Source organism: Anneissia japonica, unplaced genomic scaffold, assembly GCF_011630105.1.
Source record: "Anneissia japonica isolate Jap-2015-1 unplaced genomic scaffold, ASM1163010v1 scaffold287818_len932483_cov186, whole genome shotgun sequence".
Classification (NCBI taxonomy): domain Eukaryota; kingdom Metazoa; phylum Echinodermata; class Crinoidea; order Comatulida; family Comatulidae; genus Anneissia; species Anneissia japonica.
The window spans coordinates 71,960-80,002 of record NW_022703366.1 but is presented as its reverse complement, the minus strand read 5'-3'; the positions used below and the strand labels follow the sequence as shown (position 1 = coordinate 80,002).

Sequence of the window (8,043 nt, the reverse complement as noted above, 5' to 3'; positions counted from 1 at the left end):
GGCTAAGTTTGAATTATTAGCGGTAATTTTTAATCGCCTAGGCCTAGACATTTCTTTGCAAAATGGCCACGTCCTGTGTTGAATGCTATAATAGGTCTATATTAAATTAAATATAATGTTAAAATGTGGTTGCATGGACCATGGAGGTATAAAATCTATTTTTATACCTCCATGCATGGACAAAGCGCAAAAATAAATAAAACAGCTAGGCCTAGGCCTATTATGTGTGTTTAATAATTCATCTCATATCATGGGCCTACATACTGCCAGTGGTATAATAGCCACATCACTGTCATTTCATCAGTAATCATTTTTGTTTTTTGAAGATGTTAATAATGTAAATTTTTATATTTTCTTTCAATAAAGAGAAAAATTAACAATAGGCCTATATCTTTTGATAATAACATTTGAGGCTATGGTTAGCGTAATGAATAATAGAAATATAAAAATAGATATAGGCTAATTTAGTTGTGTGCATAGGCCTAACTCTAAATAATATGGTATTTCTTTCAGGTTTTCAATCCATTGACAGAAAGCCATGTTTGTTGCAATATATTGTTTGTGGTAGACACTGGGAAAAAACCGACTATTGAATGTGTATTTATTTTGCCTCTTGGTACAAAACTGATGGAAGAGCAGCCATGATGAAGCAGTAAAGGTATATAATTTTTATTGTTAAATTTTGCAAGAATAAACTGAACATTTGCTAATACTGTACCACTATCCCACAGCAATAAGTGACTACCCTACTGTGTCACAGTAATAACTATTTGTTTCTTGATTAAAGTCTTGGGTACCTAAGAAGGCATACAAACAGTAAACAGCATTTGTCTTAATCGTCGTTTTACGACTATTATAGTCGTACAAAGGCGATTATTGAGTTTAAATTAATTGGGCACAGTCAAATCGTAAATATTATCTTCAAATGCTTAATATTCTGCAACGATAAATGGCACCTAACTTCGTAGTATGATGCTGTTTGAGTTGCCCTTAAAGAAAAATGTATTTAAATCTTTGGGAAAAAAAAACACATTCTATTATTAAAGTGCCTTAAAGTTTTTTTCAAACTTACTTTTGTTCTCCATCCATACATGTTGTTTGGTGTTGATCCTAATTATATAGCAAAATATTAAATTGTTTTAGTTTAAGCCCATTATTGACCTAGGCAATTACTGTACTCTATTACACAACATTCAATTTAATATTTTGCATATCAAAAGTAATAAAACTGAATGAATATGTGTTTTAGGTTAAGTGCCACTCTCTGTAGAGAAATGTCTAACTGTCCATGTTTGCAATACTGTAGTTCATAGTGAATATTTTTCAGTATTTGAATCATTATTGGTAATGCTTAATGTAGATTGCTATGGGAAGAACAGTTGTTTCAACTATCTACATGATATTCAAGTATTTACATTTTTAAAATTTACCATACAATTAACTTTAAAATAATATTTCAGTCTTCTTTTTTTAAAATATTTTTGTTTTGTTTTTATCTTTCACAAAGGTTCTTGGATACCTTGCTTCAATACCTCTGGTCGGACAAGAAAAGACTTGGCTAAGGAGTAGAGCTTCAAATAATTTATCACCAAGAAAGTTACTGATTTAAACCGAAACCTGTAATGCGAAAGATTCTTAATTAAGCTAAGTGGACGTGCAATAGTAGCTGTTGTTATATTACAAAAACTATGATTTAAACATGCCTGTATAGTACAATGCATAATATTTTATGTTTTTTGCAAGTTTCAATAAAAGAAAAATGGTCAAGTATATTTTGAACTCAGTGTATTTTGTAAGTTTAAAGGATTAAACATTGACATTGACTCAACATTGAACATTTTACATTGAATTAACATTGAACATACTACATGGAATCGACGTTGAAATTTACGTTGATGAAAACTTTCATATTCAACTAAAACTCAACGCTGATTCAACATTGATCATTTGACGTTGTTTTAATGTTAAACATTGACGTTGAAACAATCTTAGGCATTTAACGTTGAATCAACGTTGAAATTTACGTTGATGAAAACTTTCATATACAACCAAAATTCAATGTTAATTCAACATTGGTCATTTGACGTTGAAAAATTAGCGTTGAAAGAACCTTAGACATTTTACGTTGAATCAACGTTGAGATTTACGTTGATGCAAACTTTCATATACAACAAAAATTAAACGTAGATTCAATGTTTGCATATTACGTTGAATCAACGTTATTTCAACCAAGTTGTGCCCACTGGGTTGATTGATATTATGAACCAACTAGGCTTAGAATTGCCTCAAAAACGAGACCGTGAACAAGCTGAAGATGTTATTGCAATCAACATGTGGCAAGTCAATTAACAGAATAATTATCGGGATAAGAGCCTTCCAATCCAGTGATTTATCGGTATTAGCTTGCTGGTTGCGAAGCGCTTGTTTTCTATCAGGTGATCCCGCTCATACGGTTGGTGTCAACCTCATAACAAGCGTTTGTTCAATTACTACGATATTACCGGTGTAACTCACACCGTCGGAACAATTTGAATATAGAATTTGCTAGCAATAATAACATGGAGATCCATTAATACCGGTTTAATTTTATTCACTGAAATGTGCACCACATTTTGAAGTGATCGCCATTTGCACGTTAGAGAATGCAGTACACTATTTGGAAATGAACGTTTCCAATATTACCACCAGAAGAACCCTACTGTAAATAGGTCGTCGGACTTTCATTGCTTACCCTTCATGATCTTGTTCATATCAAATAATCGATCCCATTTTGTTTGCGACTTTCGCGTGCCCTTATATTTCACGAAATTCGCGATAAGAAAACGATCATGAAAATTACAGGTACGCAAAAATTGAGAAAATTTTAACAAAAATGTTTCACCCAAAAAAACGATCGTGAAAATATATAAAACTGCTGAAAGCTACGACAGTTTTGTTATAAGACCGATAGCGATTTCTGTAATAAAGATATTACGAAACCTTTATGTGGCTATTCTCGCTGTAGCAAAACAATTCATTGTTTATGTTCTGATTTTTCGGCTGTTCCCCATGGTTTTATTTTTTTTTCATTTTAAAAACAATAATGTATAGTATGTAGGAAGAATATCGACAAAATTGGTAAACATCGTAATCTTAATTAAATGTAATCATACAGGCCCATTTAGCAGAGACTGAGACTTTCCAGTGGCCAGTCAGTTATTTGTTTGTTTGTTTTTATTTCATGCTCACAAAAAAACATATAATAGAAAAGAAGTACAAAACAAAGTCATTCAAAAGTAACAGAGGAAAATAGCAAGAAAACAGGTCGGATTTAGCATTGGGTGACCCTTTAAACCCGAAGGTTGGTTTCAAAAGGGGTCCAGAAAAAAAAATTATACACACACCAAAAGTCAGAATACTTCTAGCTAATGCTTAGGTATTGTACTCAGCCTGGTTGACAGTATACTATTAAAAACTTACTGAGCTTCCTGAAATTTTGCGAGTTATTGTCGCGAAATTCATTTACGTACCTGTTAAATCCCGAAAATAAAAGGCCACGAAATACTTCATCAAAATCGCGAAAATTTTGAATAACTGAAAGGGCAATCCACGAGGTCATGGAAAAGTAGGGTCTACCAAGTTAGAAAAAGACTTATGGGATGTATCGTTGGTTAATAGCCTTTAATATATCTATGCATAACAATGGTACAAGAAGCAAAGAGATTTTTTTTTGCAGTATTTATTGAAAGATATATATATTCGATATATGTACATTCTGCTTAAGATTGCTGCAAGGAACGATTGGATGGCGCAACCGTTCATGTCGGAGATGACTCTAATGGTATGCTGACTAATGCCCAATGTGGGGGAAAAATAACCGATGCAGAAATCAACGCCTCGCCCGCGATATTTCGAGAGTGCATTCCACCACTTAAAGGACAATACGTCAGTGTCACGCTGCAGAAGAACTATCTGACGCTCTGTGAGGTTGAGGTGCTTGGACTAGGTAGGCCTATGGATTATAATTATTATGTCATTGTGAATTAATTGTCTGAATGATATGTATGTATAAAACAATAAATTCATCAATCAATGCCTGAATGAATGGTAGGCTTGATAATGTGTAATTGCCGTACCATATAAGATAAAATAGTGTAAAACATTACATAAATGAATAAATTTATAAATACAAATTTAAGAAAAATGTCAAAATATTACCTTTAACTATTAAAATATATCGCTTAAATTGAAAAAAGTAAAATGAAAAACAGGCTATTATTATACAATATATAATTATTACAATTATTACCCTCACCATAATAGACCTAATAGTAGGCCTAATAATAATAAGTTATGGCATCTGAAAGTGACTGTTGACAAGTTTGATGTGGTTGTTTACTTGCTTTTATCTAAAAAGTCGGCTTCGAACATATTTGGGACGTTTAAAGTTATTCTGAAAGCGTAATGGAAGGTGCCTGTGCTTTTATTAATCTTCTTTAACGACACTAATTATTCCCCAACCGAGACTTGTTTTGATGTCATGTGGATCGGCGTCGTTTCTGGTAGTGCCATTCTTGGTTTAATGGCCCTCGTGCAGTGAGCGTCAATTAGTGTACCTTCGATTTTGTTTTTATTATAAGGCATAATTTGGTCGTTTATAACTTTAAGGTGAGGCCAGCCATCTGTTGATTCAGGTATTTGATTATGCCTTATAGTAGTAGTATTGAGTAAGTCTTAAAAACTTTTAAAATCAAAATTTAACCCCTTACAATCTGACAATCAGTTACGTCTTCATCGAAGAGCGTAGACTAAATCTATTTTCCATTTTGAGCCTTTTAATCCTAGCCTTTCCTTAATAGATGTCTTCATAAATCACTCATCCGATGGGATATCTAATAGGTAAGTATTCGTCTTTGCGGATTACTGGTATGAGCAATATATACGGGTACGATTAACGAGTTAGATAAACTAGTTTTTGCTCTGAATGATGTTACAATTTTTCATCAGGTTGTGACTTAGATTCTGGATCAAAAAGAGCCGTAGGATTTCTACTGTTGAATGTGTCGCACCTTCATTTTATTCTACAATCCCTTAATATGTGTCCTTTCTTCAAACGTCTTACTTAGAAACTCGTCACAGTTTTCTGCATAGTGATCTTTAGAACACACTCCACATTCTAGCCGTCTGCCAGTCGTTGTAGTAGAAAAACTCCTAGCGAGCGATGTTTTTTTGTTCTTTAGTGTAACCGTTGCTGTACATTTATTAGAATTCTCCTCCTATAATGGTTTATAATACTGGATTGTTGACGATTTTAGCTTCATTTTTAAGGAAATCACTGAATGTATCTCCTCCATCTTCCCATGATCTTCCGTACAGTGCTTGGGAAACTTTCCGCTATTTTTACGTTTTTGTTACTGCTAGCAATGCTGTATGACTCATCGCCACCTTTGTGTTGAGAAAAAAGAAACGATGCGTTTATTAAACTTAAAACAGGGCCAATCATATATCTTGCGCCTGTAAGCGCCAGCAATTGTAACAGATCCCCGAATTTCTGGTCTAGCAGCTTCTTGTCTTTTGAGAATGCCTCTCTATGAAGCTCGAGTAGACCCGAAATTGCTTGTTTGGCAGGTCCATCGGTGTAGGTAGGCCTACCTAGGCATAATTTATCGGAGGCCGATTCGGGAGAACGTTTTTTTCCCAATGAGGATAATGTAGTAGATCTCCTTCATGTCTTGGTCATGAAGGTAGTCTCTTGAAAGTTAATCAGCTAATTTCGAAAGCACGTTTTCTGAAACATCGGCTTTGAAATCAACTTCTACTTTCGGTTGAGTCTCTTGTTTTTTGGGGTTTTTTTCTATTTATGGTAGGTAATAATTCTTAAGTCATTATACTACTCTATTTCAATTTCTGGCCGGACGGCAACTAACTCATTTTTTACCTTCATCCTTGCTAGTTCAGTTTGTATAGCTTTGATCTCAAGTTCTTATCTTCTTTTTCTTTTCTTCCAAATACATGAGATCAACGTCTAGTCTTGCAGCTTCTGCAAGTTTACAAAATCTTGATGACTTCGAAAGATACTAACAGCTAAAAGATAGTGTCGCTATACAAATCTTTTATTATTATTATTATTATTATTATTATTATTATTATTATTAGGCGTCAATCGCTAAAGCATACCATAAGGTTGGGGGCGAGATCTCAGATTGCGGTTTATCTTAATTTACAAAATTCATGCTCTGTGCTATGGAGAGGTTTTTAAATGATTGAATGTTGACAGCCTGCTAGCTATTAATTTTCCTATGCACGGTCGCGTATCAGGCTTCGCTGAAAAAGAAGTCTTCAAGATATCGAGATGTGTGACAAATGAAATATTAAATAATTACATCCTTTTTTTTAAATTGCAAGAAAATGTAAAACATTCCGCCCTCCAATTCGAAACCACTCTGTGTATCTGAAACTTGGGGTTGTCTCGGGATTTGGTCTCAAATTAGAAACCTCTAAATAGAGACCACAGACTTGAAGTAGTCTCCAAGCAGCATAATTTGAGGGTAAAAGAACCTGAAACCTCCAAATGAAGACCAAAGATAAAAGTGGTCTACAAAAGACAACATGGGACAACTATTTATGTATTTCAAAGAAGCTGTTGTTTGCTTATAATTTTTTCAGCAATGTGAAGCTGTTTAAAACAAAATGAAGAAAAAATCTAAACAGATACTGTAAATTAAACATAACATTTACACTTTATTTGAAAGCTAGGTTTAGGTATATAAATGTCCATCCTTTACATAAAGAAAGATGTTATTTTCTTTTGTGTTACTTGGCCTTTCCTTATTCACAATCTTCAATAGGCAATTCTCTAATTAGTTTGAAAGTTCCTCACGGCCATGATAAATTTGGGGATAAAAGCCCCGTGTGCTGGATTCGTTGTTGGGGAGGGGGTAGAGACAAGTACTAAAAGGGCCACACCCACCTCAGTAAACGCCATTGTTGGACCCCCACCGCCAGTGGCGTACTACGTGCAGTGCAGCCATTGTAAAGCACTTTGACTCAGGGCAATTATAGGCCCATTCATAAATAGACCTAAAATTAATAATTAAAATATTTAAAAAATTAATTTTGAAGAAAAAATAGGCAGCGGGACCCTCAATAATATTCGGTTTTTAGAGGAGTAATTATTGATTACTGAGTTCTATATGGTGCATTCAAGCCCGGGCCACAAGCCTGCCCGACCCCTATTTTTTATAATAGAAAAACAAATTTGGAAAAAGGAAATTATATTCATTATATAAGTCTGAAAGTGCCATTTCCGGCCATCTAGAGGTGCTATAATCTAAATTGTTTTACCTCAGCCCCAACCATGTTGGGAGTGAGGTGGTCTTCCTCCTCCACCTGTGAAAACTAGGTTAGAACAGCTGCTGAGACCGTATTTTCCCCTCTTAAAATAGTTACGAATCCGATTATCAATAGTGTTTATTTCTAACCTTGGCCTTTGCTTAGGGAGTAATAAAAGCACTTCTTACGCTCAATTTAACTATAGGGAATTCCCCTATCACATCAAAGGGCTTGGCAATTAATCTTTAATCGGGGCGCTTTTGCACCTAGCTACGCCGCTACTTCTGTTATAATTTTGAAGTTCAATTTTTCAAATTAAAGAGTATTTATTGTTTTTTAAAAAAAACTTAAATCTGTTTGATTCTACTTTTATTATTTTTATTTTTATTTTTATTTTTTTATTTTTTATTTATTTATTTATTTTTTTTGGTCGCTTGGTGCTTCCATAAAGGTGGTCTCGTTCTCGAATTGGATGGTTCTCGTAATTAGGGGTTAAGCTCAGTGTTAAAAGATAAGTGGCCAGTTGGTACTTTGGAAAAGTGATCTCGAATAAGAGGGATCTCGGAATTAGAAGGGGGGTCTCGAATTGGAGGGCGGACTGTATCTGTTTCCAACTGCACTAGGTTGGGAATTGGAGGTACAATAAATCGCAATATTATATGAGTATGATCAATAATGGTAAATTTGCTGTCATGTTTACAGAGTTGAATGGAGCGGGTAGTATTGCTTGAG

General features: G+C 34.3%; 1 long non-coding RNA gene across 1 annotated transcript; it reads left to right on the top strand.

The window, feature by feature from the left end:
- The first annotated feature begins 229 nt into the window (after positions 1–229).
- Positions 230–1,770, top strand: LOC117104443. Its single transcript, XR_004444744.1, has 2 exons — positions 230–658; positions 1,508–1,770. It is a non-coding gene; the product is annotated as an uncharacterized LOC117104443 (long non-coding RNA).
- Positions 1,771–8,043: the final 6,273 nt, after the last annotated feature.